The following is a 17,901-nucleotide window of genomic DNA, read 5'->3' as shown; positions in this document are numbered from 1 at the left end:
CATTAACGAATAATATTTTATTGATTACGATTTCCAATAATTCATGTAACTAAAAGCTAGCATAAGACATAAAAAAATTAACTTGCTCTGCTCGCAAGTTAGTTTGATCAGCAAATTTGGGTATAATATATGTTATCCCGTTCATATATTGCTTTTCTGCCAGCATATTCAATTCCAGCTACTTGGTTAGCGCCTCCAGCTCTTCGGTTAGCGCCACCAGTTTCCATGCAATACATATTAACCTCTTTTTTATTTTGGAAAGCTGTGTTAGCAAATTGACATACATTCATGGCCTTACATTTATGATATTTCTTGGATTCATATGCCAGATTAGAATCACCATACTTGGCTTTAACATTTTTACTGTTGAGAGCGATGTAACATAATGTTCCAACCTCATTCTGCGACAAAAACAAGGTATTCTCATCCAAAAAACGTACATTTTCAACTAAACCGGTAACTACATATTTATAATGAAATCTGTATGGCGATGGCGCGGCAAATGGAATGAAGCTGCATATCAGGAGAACACCCAATGACGAAGAGAAATTTGGTAACGTAATCATTATTAGGTATACCTACCTGTAATTTAAAACAAAATCTGTTAATGTAATTTTTTAAATTTGGTTTACATTTAGGAAGGTGATCTTTGAATTTTTTTATCCGTGAACATCCGAGAGGGGATTCAATAAAAAAAAACATCTTGCGCAGTTCGCAAGATCAACCGACTTTGCTCTAAATAACCCCCAGCATCCTAGCAATTTACCAACATTTACCTCAGTAATTTACCAGACATTACCCCACTAATTTACCAATTTTTTATTACCCCAGTAATTTACTTCCAAAGGTTGACACAAATTCAACAAAATAAATTACCTCACTAATTTAACAATACCAAAGATTACCACAGCAATTTACTAAAATTTACCAATTTACCAAAAATTACCCCAGTCATTTACCAAAATTTTCAACCAACTTTATTGAAAAACTGAAAATTACCCCAGCAATTTACGAAAATTTACCAATTGGAATACCAATTTACCAAAAAATTACGCCATTAATTTACCAAAAAAAAAATTACCCAAGCAATTTACCAAAATTTTCGACCAACTTTAATTGCGAATAATTCACCAAAAATAACTAATCATTTTATTTACTAAAAATTAATGTTACTTAATTCACCAAAAAAAAAATAATCAAAAGTTACTGGCTATTTACCAAAAAATTAATGTTTTTTGTTAAAACAAAAATTACACTAGAAATTTTTGAAAAATTTTGATTTTTTATGACAAAAAAATTTTGGACGAATAAAATTAACAAAAAAATCAACAAAAAAATCGACAAAAAAATTTCACCTCTTGACTCGCGCTGGATTTGAACACCCGTCCTTTGGCGCACCAGTCCTCAACCTAGACACCATAACCACCCCGTCTGTTTGTTGGGGGTGAGCAGTTTGCGAGATATAAGGGTTTACACAAATTTCACCCTATCCATAACGTTGAAACACACTTAAATGTTCATATCTCGTAAACAGCTGAATCGATTTCGACCAAATTAAAAATTTCTCTAGTTCAGTATCAAAGCAATATTTTGCCATCATCAGTTTCGACTTAAAGGTCGGAGCTTTTGAGTTCAGCGTGACACAAATTTATACATAAATTGATATATAAATATTCTAGGGGGTAAACTCGTAACTTTTTTATAGATTAACCAGCAAACTCGTAACGTTTTGACAAACTCGTAACCTTTTTAGGACGTGACTTTTCGATGAGGTGCCATATGAATCTACAAGGTGTGGGAAGTCTACTGGCAAAGTTTGAGCTGGGACGTGAGATTGCTGTTTATACAATTTCACTTTTGACTCAATTTTCAAATGAGTACATAGCCTAATGAACAGGTATGAGGATATGAGGAAGAGGCCTTTATTGCCAAGAATCATTTTTTACGTTTTTTACGTTTTTTTTTGGTGATTTTGGTGGTTAAAGATGTCCTCTTTCACATGGCGTGGTTAAAAATCGTCTAAAATAAATTGTTGACTGCTGAATTTTAATTTTAAGTTGATTATACAGGTCCAAATTTTCGTGTTTTTCAATCTAAACATTGATTTTATGGGAAAAGTATGCACCCTAGGAAAAAAATGCAATGAAGGAAATTGTAGAGAATTAAATTTCCTTTCTGCTCAGAGCTGGTTATTTTTCTGTAGGATGCTTTGTTAAAAAAGCATTTGCGAAAAACAGAGACGTACGAGACTTTTAAAAAAAAGCTTTTCTGAAAAATTGATGTTCTGGCAATGAAACCTTTCCACAGGTGACCCAAAAATCAAGTTAAGGAATATAACGCGGCCTAACATCGAGTGTGTACAGAGTCCCCCGGATCTCACGAGTACCCTGGCATATGAAAGAACTTGCGAGATCCGGCAAAAGGATCTCAGGATCTCACAATGCCCGAATTTATATAAAACGGATCTCGTAATGTATGGTTTTTACATGTATGTATATAAACTTATCTCGTTTTGCTTCATACGTCTTATCGTGATCAGCACACTTCAATTCGTCAAGAAAACCCACCCCCACCCAAATCCTCAACCATCATGACAAATACAATACCTTACTTTTCCGTTTCACAGCAAAGTCGATAAAATAGTAGGTGGTGGGTTGGGGACCTCAGAAGACTGTAGGAAAAATTTTGGATTCCTGGTTTGCGAACCATCTCTTTATTTTATTTTCACTGGGAGTTTCAAATTTTGAAGTTTACGTTGGAAATGAGAAGAAGAATGGGGATTTATTCTCGCAATAAGGCCTACTTAGAAGCAGAGGTGCTAACCATAATCGCAAAAACCGAAAACGGTAACCAAAACCCAACCAAGATTCATAATTTTAGCCATTTTCAAACCATAACTGAAAACAAAAACCGAAATTTCATAGGTTTTTTAAAAACTGTAAAAAACCATAACAAGCGTAATGAAGCAGCGTGAGTGAAATCAAAACCTAAACCGATATAATTTATTTTGGTTTTCAGGTTGATATAGGGCATACTGCCTCCATCGCCTACAGGGGGATGATTTTATGAACCCCTTAAACTGAAAAGTTTGGTAACATGTTCTTTAAGAAAAGTAAATAGACAGTAATTTGTCATTAATTGAAATGACATATTTATGATGACAGTTAGGTCTTTGTATCGAGCTCGCGGCCCTGAGCTTATTATTTAAAATGGGGAGAAATGCTGACAAAGCCTCTAGCCTATGGTCACCTGACTACCTCAAAAAATTATATATACAAGTAGTTCGCGGCATTTTCTCCGCTTAGTTCCATTTCCTGCAGTAAGATGGTTCTTCGTCATCCTAGTAATAAGTTTTTTATTTGTTAACACCTCGCATGTGAAATTATTTAATTTGATTTATAAGATTAATTGATCCGATGATCAATTATATTGGAGTTCTTTTCGGTAGTTCAAGATGTATCCGGACATCATTAAATTATGCGAAGTGTTATGTGAAATCTCGTTTAGTTATAAGGAGCCATCGAAGTCCTTAGTATTGGTAGGACAAACGATAGAGATGGTCAATGTGGACAGTTTTCAGGTAAATGTTAAAGTGCATTTATCACCCAGGTAAGGTGCACTGGGGGAAGTTGGAATTCGGGGTAAGTTAGAAAACTTGCTCTGGCGCCTAGAGGTTTATATCTGGCGAAGTGCTACTAAAGGTGACTTGAGGGTACTACCCCTACTTCATCACGGCATAAAAATTTTCGCGATTCAGTTTCATTTTAGATGTCTTTGGTTCAATTGTATTTTGTTGTTGTTTTGAACTTATTTTGAATTTGGTCTAAAATAAAGACTTTCTATATCTTAGTTTTTCGCATATAGCAGACGAACCGTGCGTCCTAGTGAAAATCTGATGAGAGTGATCTCAAAGAGAATTAAATTCTCTACAATTTTGTTTTTATGCAATTTTTCTAGGACGCTCGGTTTGTGATCTACACCTCTGCAAAGTTTAGCCTGTTCTGACTTTCCCCAATTGGGGTAAGTCAGGACAGTTTATATTTTATTCCACTGAGCGAAAGCTACTGTGTCAATCGCGCTCAAATTTTTACCATAGGTTAAGAACCCTTATGGGAACCTACATAATAAATTTGATCCATATTGGTTCATTAGAAGGGGAGTAACAGCTGGTCAAAGTTGAAATTGCGAAAAATCATTCTGACTGGCCCCAGTGCACCTTAATTAGCTTGTTACTAGTTATTGTTATAGATAGGTATATGGAATTGGAGAATTCTGTGCCTACCTAATAATTTTGTCTATGTAATGGTGTTTTGCATAAATTCATCCTGTATTTGATGTACAGTAGACTCTCAATTATCCGACTCCGAATTATCCGACTTTCGGGTTATCCAGTACGAATTTATCCGACTTACATTTTGCATTATTCGACCCACCAAGGTCGGATAATCCGAAAAACCCCTAATTTTTGATTTTGGAGTGTAAATAATGATGCAGTATGCAGCATTTTGTATTCTAACGATGTTATTTTCCTTGAAATTGATCCAACTTATCTCAAAAAGTTATAATTTGAGTCAGTATTTCATTGTCTTTCATGTACAAAAGTACATTATTTTTGTTTATTCATCATTTTTTTGATTTTTTGTTCCTGCTTTGAGCCAAAACTTGATTTTCTGAATAAAAAATTGTCTTCTTAAGCTTATGCACTTAAGTTCTACGCTTAAAACATCCATTTCGGATTATCCGACTTTTTTGGTATCCGACACACCTTACCCCCCCCCCCCCCCCCCGATTAGGTCGGATAATCGGGAGTCTACTGTATAGGGTTCGTATTTTTCTACTTGTGAGCAATCCCTAAATAGGAAGATTGCTATGAGGAAATCAATTAGCTGCATCAAGTACTAGTAATAAATTGTGCAGTTTACTTCCTTATGAAGTTATGACTGATCATAGTAGACTTACGCTATCAAGAGGTAGAAGCGATGTCCTATGTATAAATAGGTTATCAGGCGACGCGGTAGTGTTGCCCCCCGCCCTCCTACGGTTTTCGAACCGTAGGTGGCGGTACGGCAACACCGCGGAGTAATATTCTCAAACTATTTGGACAGTTTTGGACATCACGCCAATGCAATTTTCTCGAAAAATATTAACTTATTTAAAAAAGTAAGAAGACCAATGTTTTTATTTTTTAAAGAGCTTTCAGAAAATATATATAACAATTGTTATACAACAAGCAATTGCAAAGTGTCAAGCATCATTTTTGCAGTGTCAAGTAGTATTTTCACTGTTTTTTTGGTAATTCTTTTCCACAACACTTAGAGCAATATCGAGAGATTGGTCTAACCAAAGTTTATGAAATTTGAAATGTAGATTCCATTCATTATCCATTAGTGAATGGTATAAAAAAATTTTCAAAATCTTGAAAATTCAACCTTCACCCCCTCTTTTGACCCCTTATAAATGGTGAAAATGTCTTGAAAATACCAAAAGGGCCTAGGTCTATGTTCAAAGCATATATATTTAAAATTTCAGATTTTTTAGATTTATAGTTTTTGCTGCAGCCTTGTCTAAAGATTCAATTTTTTGTCAATTTAATCATGAAATCAGTGTTGACTTATATTGAACCAAAAAACATTCAACTGCTAGCTGACCATAATTATTGCTAGGCATTTTATGTAGAAAAAATACATCTTCCCTAAATGTTTATCAAATCCAGTCAAATATAAAATGGTGGAAATCTAATGATGTTCATATACCTTGTAGGGTGTAATTTATGATAGAAAAAAGTACAGAATTCATCATTAAAGAAAAATGAAATTATCATTAATTACATAAAACATATACCTAAAACACCGTGTCATTTCATGGTAAATCGAATATTTCACATGAAAGTCTTTTTATATTTTTTTTAAAATCATATGACATATAATCGTAAGGAAACGATTACGAACTACGAAAACCGGACATATTCTAATTGTAGAATTATAGATTACAAAGTACCTATCGTATGACATGATTTTGATTAGATTTCCAGTCAAATATAAAATCGTCGGAACCGAACGATTAGTCAGGTCTCAATTGCATATCCGCTCGCTATTCATGTTGAAAGCAATTTTATGATTGATTCTTGTTCTACACACTAGAGCGAATAAATTTAGCTTGTATGCCTATTTTTCCCCCTCCCCCTTTTCCGAGGGTCCACCCCCCAACATTTGAAATTCGTGTATCTCCTAATCTATGGGTCGTACAAAAAAAATTATAGAACAAAAGTTGTTCCTTGACATCAGATCTACAATTTGAGTCCATAAAAATTTGTTTTGGAGCAACCCTTCCCCCTCAAATTTCGTAAATACCCCTCCAGAAAACATCAATTTTACGTTTTTCACATTTTTAATGAAAAGTTTCAAAGTTGAAGAAAAGTCTGTAATATCTAACATAAATTGTTCAGAATTGAATTTATTTTCCAACGAATTATATTACGAGCATTTTTCCATCCCCCCCCCCGCTGCTATGGTGGACCCACCTCCCCCCTTGGTTACAAATACCAGACAACTAGGGAAACAATCCAACGCAAGTTGTTTCGGGTTGAAATTTGTTTGGTAGGTGGGTACCATCGAAAGACTTACGCGTGGAAAGTTTCAGACCCCTCCCTTTTTGAGAAACCTCCCCTTTTCTGAAAATTAGAGTTTTGGGGTAAAATAACCATTAATGAGTAGAGTGACGTTTTCGCATGATTCGATACCGCTGAGTACGAATATGACGTCAGATTTTCTGCTACATTCATCTAACCCCCTCCAGACCCCCCATCACAAATTTTACCATTTTTGAAAACAATTACTTTGGTGATATTAGTATTGTTTTCATATGATTCGAATCCCCTGAGCACAAATATTGCGTCAGATTTTGTTTTACACTTATACGGCCCCTCCAAGGCCTCAGCCCCCCTCAATTTTCACTATTCTTGAAATACGGCTACATGTATAATATTGGCGTCGTGTTCATATGAATCGAACCTCCTGAATAAAATGATATTTAGAGGTCAAAAATACATCCGAAAATTGTGTTTAAAAAAAAATTGTGTATACCAATTTTCATTAATAAAAAGCAAAAAAACGCCATTTTGAGGAGTAATTATGAGGGGAGGGGGTTGGGGATTGAAAATTTTTATGGGGATACCACTCATAAATGTCTACAATATACTAAAACATTGAAAAAATCGGTTCACATGGGGTTGAGAAAATTATTGTTATTGTAATTTCAGAAAAGGGGAGGTTTCTCAAAAAGGGAGGGGTCCGGGGGGGGGTCTGAAATTTTCCACGCGTAAGTCTTTCGATGGTACCCACCTACCATGCAAATTTCAACCCGAAACAACTTGCGTTGGATTGTTTCCCTAATTGTCTGGTATTTGTAACCAAGGGGGGAGGTCGGTCCACCATAGCAGCGGGGGGGGGGAAGGAAAAATGCTCGTAATATAATTCGTTGGAAAATAAATTCAATTCTGAACAATTTATGTTAGATATTACAGACTTTTCTTCAACTTTGAAACTTTTCATTAAAAATGTGAAAAACGTAAAATTGATGTTTTCTGGAGGGGTATTTACGAAATTTGAGGGGGAAGGGTTGCTCCAAAATGAATTTTTATGAACTCAAATTGTAGATCTGATGTCAATGAACAATTTTTGTTCAATAATTTTTTTTGTACGACCCATAGATTAGGAGATACACGAATTTCAAATGTTGGGGGGTGGACCCTCGGAAAAGGTGGAGGGGGAAAAATAGGCATACAAGCTAAATTTATTCGCTCTAGTGTGCAGAACAAGAATCAATCATAAAATTGCTTTCAACATGAATAGCGAGCGGGAGCTTTTTTTTGTGAAATTGAGACCTGACTAGATGTTCATATACCTTGTAGGATATAATTTGATTTTAGAATAATTAGACCCAGAAAGCTGAAATTTGGAATATTCTCTATTTTCGACCTGCCAAATCGATCAATTTTTGCGACTTATCGAATAATAGGAAAGTTTTTAAAGAAAAATCACGGTTTTTCGTACAAATGGAAGTTGATGGATTTGGTTAATGAAAAAAAAAATTATGATATCCCCAAAAAAATCTTTTAAAAGAATTCTTACCCCCGCCCACCCACTTGAGGGATATTCATGACCTTAAAAATAAACAGAAAACATTTCAGTAAATACCTTTCTTCAAAAAAGAAAAAAACAATTGAAAAAAAATAAAAATTTCAATATAAAATTTACTGATATAAAGAGAGTGTGACCCCGCCATTTAAGGCATTACAAAATTATTTAATTATGAATATTTATTTTAATAATGTAATTCAGTATGACTGCACAAATGATGAATTTAATGTCAAAGAAAATAAAACAATTTTTATAATTTGATTGATAAATATATATGATTCAAATTTGTTACGTGTAGAAAAATCTACTTAATATTTTAAAGAAATGAAATGGCAGTCGTTGCATAGCAGAGACTCCAAGTGATTCACAGCTAATAAACTTGTTCCCTTGTAATGATTCTTCCACAACATTTTTAGTATAAAGTAAAAATTTTCGATTTTTCACGAAAAAATTTTTAAAGTTTTTTTTCCTGAAAAATTAAATAACGATCGGCGAATGGCGGGGGGTGCATCATCTGGTGAAGACCATCGTGTAGCGTTGCATAAGCCACCTTAAAATAATCCGACGTAGGCAACCCTTTCGTACACCTATGATAATTGTCTGCTTGGTAATATAATTCAAGTATGCCTGGTCTGCCCCTGCAAAATGTGCGCTATGCAATTCGAATGGGGGGTGAAACTTTAATTACTTGGGGGAGTACCCTCCTACTATTAATAACAACGCAATTGAAAAAGCCTGCTCATAAACGTATTTTTTATTTTAAAAAAAAATTTGGGTTGCGTAACTTTTGGGTCACCCGGTACTTGATAGTGTTTTGAGCTAACCTGGCAAATAGACATATTATTCTCCCCTTAGGGAATAATATTAAAACTCAATAGCATAGGAAAACAATTCTTTCTTTATCTCTTCTTCTTAGTAAATTTAATCCTGTCCAAACTATGTCAAGGTTTGGGTACTTTCAGTTTTTTAAATTTTTTTTTTTGGGGGGGGGGATTTTTTCACATTTTTGACCTTTGAGACTCGAAATCCAGGGAAATTGATAAATTTAATGAACCTAATGAATTTGGTCGTTGGTTATTGCTTTTTGGGTTGTTGAATGCCAAAATGCTGAAAGCCTGAAATGCAGGTTGCCAGTTGATAGTCAGAAAAACTGCTCTAGCTCTTAGAGGCTTATATCTGCCGAAGCGCTACCCAGGGGTAACTTGAGGGTACTACCCCTACTTCATCACAGCATAAAAAATTTCGCGACCCAGTTTCATTTTACAGGCTTTTGATTGGTTCTTTTTTAGTTGCTGTTTCGAATTTGATTTCAAATTGTAACCAGTGTTTTTCAAACTTGATTTTTACCTCAGAAGAAATGATCAGTAAAAGTGATATTATAAGTGAAAGTATTCCTAAAACAATAATGTAAAACCCCAAGTATTCAATTTTTTTAAATTTTCAATTATTCGTTATTTATATCGCTTTTTCTGACTTACCCCCTAGATTAGTGCTATGGGGTAAGTCAGAAAAGTAAGCATTGATAATTAGGATTCGACTTCATCGATGTGTGATACGTAGAATGATATGTTTTCGAGGTCGTAGAATCCGAATCTGGAGTCATTTATTTGGTAGGAGTGGGGGGTGAGGCGTGGGGAGGGGGCAATTCCAAATTTTTCCTACATTATTGTGTAATATGTCGATTGATATGTTTTCGAGGTCGTAGAATCCGAATCTGGAGTCATTTTTTGTAGGAGTGGGAGGTGAGGCGTGAGGAGAGGGAAAATTTCGAATTTTTCCTACATTATTGTGTAATATGTTGAATAATATGTTTTCGAGGTCGTAGAATTCGAATCCGTAGTCATTTTTTGTGGTGAAGGTGGAAGGTGAGTCGTAGGTTCGTATGGGTGGGGGATTTCAAATTTTGCTTTACTCATATTATGGTGTAATACGTCGATTGATGTTTTCGAGGTCGTAGAGTTCGAATCTGGAGTTGGTTTTTTGGTAGAATGAGGAAAGTAAAAAATTCCCAATTTGGTTTTTATTTATCTCAATGTTTTCTTATACCACCGATGTTCAAAGTTGACAGTTTTTTATATAAAATCAAAATTCAGAACATGTTTTGAAAAAAAAAAATGCTATACAACCAGGCAATATCATGCGTTCTTTTCTGCAGGATGTTGTCAGATGTATATTTTGGAGTGGTGTTACTACAAATGTTTTGGGGATTTTTTGTTTTGTTTTCTCAGAAGATGATTATTTTTTCTCCTTACATGAGTTTTTCAATTTTTTACAAATACATTTTTGTACTCTACAATAAATTGTCAGATGAATTGTTTTTCTGAAGTTACCACAAAGATAGCCAAAATGCCACTATGTCGGAATTACTAGGCAGGAGGGGGAGATTTCTACAAATCGCCATTTTCATACACATCCGTGTTTTTGAGCGGAAGGTATTTCAAATAATCATTAGTTAGCTCATTTCATCACTGTTTCAACTGCCACGGGGCACAGTGGCCAGTGGGCCACAACCCCCTAATTCTGCGACCTTGAAAACATATCAATCAACATATTACACAATAATATAGGTAGGCAAAATTTGAAATTTCTGCTCTCCCCTTGCCTCGCCCCCACCCCTGCCAAAAAATAACCCCAGATTCGAATTATACGACCTCAAAAACATATCAATCAACATATTACACCTTAATATAGGCAAAATTTGTAATTTACTCTCTCTCCCCTTGACGGCCCTTGACTCACCTCCCACCCGTACAAAAAAAATATCTCCAGATTCGAATTCTACGACCTCGAGAACATATTATTCAACATTTACACAATAGTGAAGGAAAAATTTGATATATTACCTCTCCCCACGCCTCACTTCCCTCTCCTACAAAAAAAAATGACTCCAGATTCGAATTCTACGACCTCGAAAATATATTATTCAACATATTACACGATAATGTAGGAGAAATTTGAAATTTTCCCAATCCCCACGCTTCACCCCCCACTCCTACAAAAAAAATAACTCCAAATTCGGATTCTACGACCTCGAAAACATATTATTCGACATATTGCGCATCGATCAGGGTCGAATCCTAATATCACCGATTAATTTTGTAGATTTTCTGACTTACCCCAAAGCGGGGTAAGTCGGAACAAGTTACATTTTATTCGATTGTGCAAACGCTACTGTGACAATCGCGCTGAAATTTTTACCATAGGTTAAAACCCTTATGGGAACCTACTTACCAAATTTCAGCCATATTCGTTCATGAGTATGAGAGTAACAGCTGATCAAAGTTGAAATTGTGAAAAAACGTTCTGACTTCCCCCGTGCACCTTAATTCATTTACTAGGGGACTTCGCCCCCCTCCAGGTCGCTCCGCGACCTCGACCCCTGCTTGCGCACTCGCTTTGCTCGTGCTGCTCGCCCTGGCCCTTGCTCCGCTCAGGCCTCTCGCCCCTTCGGGGATCGCTTTTTTGACAACTCAACTCATGCTCCTGCTCCTGTATGCAAATCAGTTAAAATGGTCAATAGCTCTGGTTCTAAAGTACAATTTTTAAAAAATCAAATTTTTCAAGAAAAAAATTCAAGTTTGAACAATATTTCTGGGTATTAATTTTTAAAATGAATTAACAACATTTTTTCCCTCAAAAAACTTACATCTATATCCCAAGTATAGAAAACCTACCAGTGGTGGCGTAGCTAAGAGAGGGACGTGACTTGAGCCATTAGGCCATCGCCCCCCGCGAGTGAAAATTAGAAATATTGCATGCAATAATGAACGGTTTTTTTGTTTTTTGGACCAATTTCTTTCAAAAAATTTCCGCTGTCACTTCACTTGAGCAGTAATTGCATTTTCATTTCCATTGAATTTTTATAAATTACTGCCATTACGAAGGGTTTTCATAAAATTACCTCTAATTTCGATTTTTCATGCCTAAAAATCTGTTTTTGACCCCCCCTCGCCACTAAGCAAATTCTGGCTACACTGTATTGAACACTTCCCCTATCTTTACTTTTGATTTTTTTACAAACAATGTTCCACTTAACATTTCAATTTGTGCTGTTAAAATAGAATTTCAACCCAAAAACGATCTCAAGTGCAGACCTCCTCTTCTCATTATTTTAACGGACACTACATTCCAATTTTTAAAAAATAAAATACTACTGGGCTTCTTACCCTCGGCTTGGACTGCTCGCCTTTTACCCCGCACTCCGCAAACAAATGAAAATATTTCTTATGAAAATTCAAACGTCTAAAGGAACGTTAAAAAAAATTGGTTGAAGTTCAGTAGAAAAGGCTGGCGAACTATTTCAAGGGTTTTCCTAACGAAATTGAAGGAACATTTTTGTTCCTTACATATGCAACCCTGAAATGAAACCAGTTAGTGTAGTAGCTCCGCCCACAACGAAGCAATGTAACAACGCGTTCAGTTAAAACGCTATTTTTACATCGTTTTTTTGGTTTTTTGGACTTTGAATTTCAAATTTTTTTTTCAAATTATACTTTGACATATTATCTAGAGTGAAAAAGGAACAGAGTAAAAAAAAATCACGAAAAAAGGTTCATTGGGAGAGGCTGGGCGATTGGAAGTATGGTTTTTTTTTAAAGATCTTTTAATATATATAGAAGATTAATGATATAATTTATCAATTAGTATTCTTGAAAAATATATTACCTATACTTTTTTAGAGTTATTATAACATGACAACAGTTTGTTTTCTGAGATTGAGAAATTTTGAAGAAATTGTAAAAAAAACGGAAAACCAAAACCAAAATTTTTGTAAATATAACCAAAACCCAAACCAAAACTGAAATTTTGAATTTCAAAGGCAAAACAAAAACAAAACCCGAAAAATGTCAACGAAAAAATTGGAGTGAAACCGTAACCTTGATTAAAATAATTAAGGTTAGCACCCCTGCTTAGAAGTAACAAAACCGTTTTAAAAATTTTTTCCACCTATCCAATGAAGTTCGTAGGTATGACTTACAAAAACAATAGATACCTACGGTTTTGGATCTATTCAAGAATGATGCAAAAATAACTTTTAAAAATGAAAAATTTTAAAAATCGCTTGACACCATTCCCAAATAAACTATAATGATACATTACCTACAACATTAGTTATTTAACAATGAACATTTACCTACTTTATTATCTTCTTTTACACAAAATACTTACTCACTAAGATTAGCAAAACTCGTGGTCCTCTCAAGCATTCAACAAACTTTTTCAACACAAAAAGACAATCTACCATGGGAAAAACCTTGATCACTTGTACAGAAGAGAAGAAATAATCATAACTTGTCTACGAATAGGTCACACTAAAACCACACACAACATAACCATCTACATATCAAAAAACTCCTAAATTCCCCTGTCAATTCCGCAAAAACGAACCTACATCCACTCAACATTTCTACTATTCACTTGCCCTAAATTACAGCCAACCTGAACTCAATGTAATGACCATCCCTGATTACCCTTCTGAAATTTTAAAATTCGTTACCCTTCTAAAAAACACCGGTTTAAATAAACCAAAAAAAAGAACTTTAGAAAATGAAAAATCTTCAGAAATGGGGAGAAGGTTAGGAAAATTATGAAAACGCGCGTGACATTATTCCTAGATACACTATAATGATGAATTAATTGAGTGCATACTTATTTCACTTCCACATTTACCTACTTTATTATATTTTACTCGGACGATTAATCTACACCACACAATGTTTTTAACACAACTTCAAAGATAATTAATATATGTACCAAATGTATATAACTAACATACAACCCGCAGTGAAACTGCTTTAAGTACTTGCTGTAAGTGATGAAATTCCCCTCGAGTAGGTACATACATTGTACAACAAAATTGCATTAGTGTTTCTTGATTAAATATTGCGAAAGGTCCGATTTCTTTCATTGTGAGTAACCCGAGCAAGGGTACCTAAGTGGCCTCAAGAATACACTGCGATTAACGTAATTATTATCCCACGTTATGATTTATCAATTATCATTGTTCAAATGAATTTCACGCAACAGTTTCCTATTGAAATCTAGTTAGGTAATTTTCAAAAGTTGGCAAATCAGAAATCTATACAATGTTTATGGAATAATTGATACCTATAAAAGTACGATGAACGCTTTGTAAGAATTTCCATACTGTTTTTGCATATAGGTATGTACAATCAGACGTGTTGCATTTAAGTTTAAACTCGAGTTTAGTAAGTTTAGGTACTTCGAAATAATTTTCGGTCAAACTTGGAAGAAATTTTACGTGGTATTTCAAATTCAATTTAAACGAGATTCACAGATTGATAGCAGAGCAAACGTGAAGTGGGTAAGCGAATAGTCAACACATTTTTCGCATTTCAATACACGTACTTAGTATCTTACGATTAGTACTTATGCTTGATGAAATAATATTGTGTAAAATCAGAAAAAACAACAAAACAAAATTCCAGATATTTGATATTTATTAGTCGAGTTGTAGAATATAAGGTGCATTGATTTCTTTCTGGTTGATAAAAATTTTAATTATACTTACCCAGCTATGTCTTCCAAAATAATGGAATTATGATGAATGTTGTGAAATAAGTATCAGTGACTCTGCCCTTGGATCGGATTCTAAAAATATTTATCTGTCAGAGAGAGAGGCCAAAAAAATTCGACCATCCTTTCCCTCGCACCAAACACAAAAAAATCGTATTTTCACGCAAAAAATCGCTACCTATGCAATCTATGTTGACCAACATTTTTTGAAATTTTTTCGTTGTATTTCAAAAGCCCGAAAGAAAATTTCAAACTGTTGTTACATATTACGAAATTAGAAGCTGTGCATGCATATTTTCTTCTAAATGTGACCTCAAGCCATAATATTTTTTGATATAGTAAATTGAATATTTTTCAAAGTGGTTGGTCAAGGTCAAAATTCAAAAAAAAAATTAATTTTTTTATGGGCTTTTTCATTCGTTTTCGAGCACATCGAATTGTAGGAAATATCCAACAGCCGATTTGAAATGTTTTTAATGGTATTTCAAACCACCCTCTACCCTCATTTCCGTATAATAATTTACTATTTTCCGAGTAAAATATACCTTCTAATAAATTATATAGATGTGCCTGTGAAACAATAGTAATCTATCATTAGTTTATCTAGGAAAGGCGTCACGCGCGTTTTCATAATCTTTCCAACCATTTCCCCATTTTTGATGATTTGTCATTTTTTTAAAGTTGGTTATTTTACACAATTTTCGCATTGGTCGAAAATCTTACCTACAATTTTTGCAAGTCATACAACCCCCACTGGAGAGATGAAAAAAAATTTTTCAATGCGAAAGACCACCCTCTTCCGTGTACCTAATTAAAATAATTATGAACCGATTTCGTTTTAAATTACAGGTAACAATGATTACGTTACCAAGTTTCTCTTCGTCATTGGCTGTTCTCCTGATATGCAGCTTCATTCCGTTCACCGTGCCATTAACATTTCAGTACGATTACACATTGACCGGTCCAATTGAAAATGTACTTTTTTTTACCTGAAAACGTCAATTTTTTCGTTCAAGAAGACGCTGGAACAATATGTTACATCTCTGTCGACGATAATGTTATATCCACGGGCTTTGGTACCCGGCGTAAATATCATAAGTGTGAAGACAAGAATTTATGTCTATTTTCTGATAACGCTTTCATACAAGAGCACAAAGTTGATGTTTTTGCCGTCTATAACAATGGTACCAACAAAGTAACCGGAATACAGTATTCTGGCAGAAACGTACAGGAATAGAGGATCAGAAAGACCGGGACTGTTAAACCATTTGCAAATAAATAATATAACTTGCGAATACAGCAGGTTGATTTTTTGTCCTATGCTAGCTTTTAATTAGGTATTTATGAATTATTGAAAATTAAAGTCAATAAAAAATATTCGTTGATGCCTCAAAAAATTATTGGTAAGTAGATGAATACTTTTTACAAACAGGCATTTGTCAGCAAGTAGGTTCCATTTATTCATGCAGCAACCAACAGACAACGGCGCGTGTTCACTTTTACGTCGATAGATAGAGGATTCTAACGAAAATGTACGTGGATCGTTTAAAAAGTATTCGACCATTCGATCAAAGACATACGCTCATTTTCGCTTTATACATATGTATGCGTTAGTCCGGCATATGACAATAAGAGTAATTGCACTCCCCCCCCCCCCCGCCGATCCGATTTTGCGTTTCAACATGGGACATTGCACGAAATTTTTTTAACTTTACAAAGTTAGATCGAAAGTTCATGCTAAAATTTATCACCTGTCGACATTTCAAGTGCTAAAGTGTATTTTTCGATTTTTGGTGAATTTTTGAAAATCGAATGTTGACCAAAATTGAGGGAAAAAATCAAAATTTTACCAAATTGACCAAGAAAACTGAAATTTGGGATAAATACCTTATTTACGACATGCCAAATCGATTGGAAACGGTTTCAACCCGTTTTGAGCAGTTCTGGAGCCTCTAGCAGATTTTGGAAACTCGAAATTCCTACAAAATTGCATCAAATTGGAGTTGTAAAGCTAAAATTTATCCTAAAAACTAATTTCAATACGCTACGAAGTACTGCAGGTGAATTTCAAGTAGTTTTGGAGCCTCCAGCGATTTTTTGGAAAATTGAAATTTCCTAAAAGCAGCTGGAAGCTTCAAAACCATTTGAAACCAGTATGTAGTCTGCGAAGTAAATTGCAGCTTGCCAACTCCATTTGATGGGAAAATTTCAAGTTTCAAAAATCTACTGGAGGCTCCAGTAATTTTCAAAAAAGTCGCTGGAGGCTCTAACATGACTTGAACCCACCGGCAGTCGTCTTCAGAGGCTGTTAAAATTGGAGTGTAGAGTAAAGTTCAGCTTTCCATCTCCATTTGATGAAATTTTGTGAAAATTCAAAGTTTCAAAAATCTGCTGGAGGCTCCAGTAATTTTCAAAAAAAGTCGCTGGAGGCTCTAAAATGACTTGAACCCACCTGAAGTCGTCTTCAGGGTTAGTTAAAATTGGAATATAGAGTAAATCTCAGCTTTCCATCTCTATTAGATGAAATTTTGTGAAAATTCAATGTTTCCAAAATCTGCTGGAGGCTTCAGGAATTGTCAAAAAGTTGCTGGAGGCTCCAAAACAACTTGAAATTCACCTGCAGTACTTCGTATATTTTCCAACATTTCGATACTTACTTTGAGAAATAACGAAAAACTGTTTATCGCATTGAAATCGGCATTAAATTTACTACAGGAAAGATATCTTCAATAATTTTTTTCACCAGGTTATTACAAATTACAGCACATTTCCAAACGTTGATCAATCTAACATGACTATTTTTTTTGGCATCAAATTTACGAAAAAGCGAGCCACAGATCTGAAAATTATCCGGTCCGGTGTTATTTTTGGTTTTTCTGCCTTGGCTTCAACAGTACAATCATCTAAAAATCGTCACACGGCGCCATCTATCCATTTAGCATGAGAACTGCGGTAGTTGCGTAATTGCCAACGTGGCGTAATTAGCTGCACTTACCTTAAGTACAGATTCGAAATTGCACCCAAACCTCAGAAAGCTCGACTTGTGACCAGATCTCAGATACTGCATCGCCCAGCTCACTATTGTTATCCGTTGCCAAACTATGAGATAGGAGGCATTTTTCATTGATGAAAATTGTTGGGTAATCAAATTTTGAATTCCTTTAATGGATCCAACTTATGATTAAATTCCCTACTATCAAGTTTTTACGTTGCCTATTGCGATTGA

The 17,901-nt window shown here is 34.8% G+C and overlaps 2 long non-coding RNA genes across 2 annotated transcripts; one reads left to right on the top strand and one right to left on the bottom strand.

Moving 5' to 3' along the window:
* Nucleotides 1-2: 2 nt before the first annotated feature.
* Nucleotides 3-13,909, bottom strand: LOC135839186 (uncharacterized). The gene is made up of 2 exons (XR_010557549.1): nt 13,813-13,909; nt 3-582 (listed from the first exon to the last, which is right to left on the bottom strand). It is a non-coding gene; the product is annotated as an uncharacterized LOC135839186 (long non-coding RNA).
* A 56-nt stretch (nt 13,910-13,965) lies between these two features.
* On the top strand, nt 13,966-16,072 carry LOC135839190 (uncharacterized). Its single transcript, XR_010557553.1, has 2 exons — nt 13,966-14,463; nt 15,525-16,072. It is a non-coding gene; the product is annotated as an uncharacterized LOC135839190 (long non-coding RNA).
* The last annotated feature ends 1,829 nt before the right edge of the window (nt 16,073-17,901 follow it).

This window comes from Planococcus citri, chromosome 3 (genome assembly GCF_950023065.1).
Source record: "Planococcus citri chromosome 3, ihPlaCitr1.1, whole genome shotgun sequence".
NCBI classification, from domain to species: Eukaryota; Metazoa; Arthropoda; class Insecta; order Hemiptera; family Pseudococcidae; genus Planococcus; species Planococcus citri.
Note: the sequence above shows the minus strand (reverse complement) of the source record. Positions and strands in the feature narration are given on the sequence as shown.